This window comes from Tupaia chinensis, unplaced genomic scaffold (assembly GCF_000334495.1).
Source record: "Tupaia chinensis unplaced genomic scaffold, TupChi_1.0 Scaffold144899_1, whole genome shotgun sequence".
NCBI classification, from domain to species: Eukaryota; Metazoa; Chordata; class Mammalia; order Scandentia; family Tupaiidae; genus Tupaia; species Tupaia belangeri.
This window is the reverse complement of record NW_006204759.1, coordinates 4,281,139-4,282,984: the sequence shown is the minus strand read 5'-3', so window position 1 is coordinate 4,282,984 and position 1,846 is coordinate 4,281,139.

Sequence of the window (1,846 nt, the reverse complement as noted above, 5' to 3'; positions counted from 1 at the left end):
CCACGCCACAATCCCTTCTCCTCCATTCTCCTCTTGGGATCTTGGGCACGCATGCACACGCGCCCGGCTTGAGTTTAAGCCACCGGATCTGGGATTTGAACCGCGGTCAGCTACCTGGGAGTTCAATGACATAGCCATTATGCTAACTACTGGTCCCAGTGAGGGTCTTTTTACTTGAATTAACATGAGTGAATTTTCTAGTAAATATTTTAAAAATAATATTGTATGGTAGAAATGTTCATATATTAGACAATGGCAGAGTGGTGATGGTTGCATAACATAGGGAATATACAAAAAAAAAAAAACCACTAAATTTGGTTTCATTTTTTTCTTTTTCTTTTCTTCATTTATTTATTTTTATTTATTTATTTTTGTTTGTTTTTTGATTTGCTATAGTGTGTATGCACTTGCCAGAGAGAGAGAGAACATGAGCAATCACCCCCAAGAAGAATGGCCACGCCAGCATCCCTTCTCCTCCATTCTCTTCTTGGGGTCTTGGGCACATGGGCATCCATGCCTGGTGTGACTTCCAAGTGCCAAGTTTAGGACTCGAACTGTGTAGTCGGCCATGTGGGATCCAGTGCCTGAACCGCCATACTACCTTCTGACTTTCAGTAGTGAATTGTATATCATGTGAATTGTATCTCAGTAAAGAATTTAGAGTAGAAATTACATGCCCAAGAAACAGATGTTATTAACCAAAGATTTAGAAATCCAGCCTTCAGAACAAGGAAAGAGAAAGGAAGAAAACCATTTTAGATCATTCTTTGGTCAAAAAAAAAAAGGATCCAGGGCTGGCCGTGTAGTGCAGTGGCTGAGTGCAATTCAAAGAAAGCCAGATTTCTCATGGCCAACCATGGTTCAGTCCCAGCCCTGGCAGCTTGAAAACATTGGGCACATGTGCACATGTATCCAAAATCCTGACAGGATAAAGAAGTAGAAGAAAAAGTATTACGGGGAGGCCATACCCCATTGCTCTCTCTTGTTCTCTGTCCAGCAAACACAAATACCTTCTAACAAAAACAAACAAAAAATCCAAACTGTAATTACACACTATTTTGAAATTAATGACAGAAAATAAAGAGATTGTGTGCATGTGGAGGGGGGAGGGGTAATCAGAGCTTTAGTCCATGAATAACTATACCTGTTATTTTTATTAACCTAGAGCAAAATTAAAACAATTTTTTACATAAAGAAGTTAGAAATAAAAAAAGAGGGGGAACCAGCCGGTGGCGTGGTGCTTAAGGCGCTGGACAAGCCCACATGGCTGATCACGGTCAAGTCTCGGACCTGGTGGCTTGCTTTCTCTGTCTCTCTCTAGTCAAATTGAAATAAATGAATGAATGAATAAAATTAAATAATTTTTTTTTAAAAAAAGAGGGGCTGGCCAGTGGCATGATAGTTAAAGCACTGGACTCTCACATGGCTGACCACGGTTCAAGTCCCAGACCTGGTGGCTTGCTCTCTCACTTTCCCACTCTCTCGATCTCTGGTCAAACTTTAAAAAATAATAATAATAAATAAAATTAAATAATAAAGTAATTCTTGAAAAAGAAGATAAACCTAGAGAAGATAACAGAAGAAATTAATGAAAATTAAAAATAGATGAATGAATTCAAAAAATAGCAAAGTGGATAAACAGGTGTCCTAGATGTGCTGCTCACAATGCCCACAGGTTCACCACCATTCCTGGAGCGGGCTGTCTCATCTCCTGGAGCCAAATGAGCTATTCCTAGAGGAGCACGGAGCTTCTGATAAGAACTGTTGTACAGGAGCCGGCAGGTGGTGTGGTGGTTAAAGGTGCTGGACTCTCACATGGCCAGCTGCTGTTCGAGTCCTGATCCTA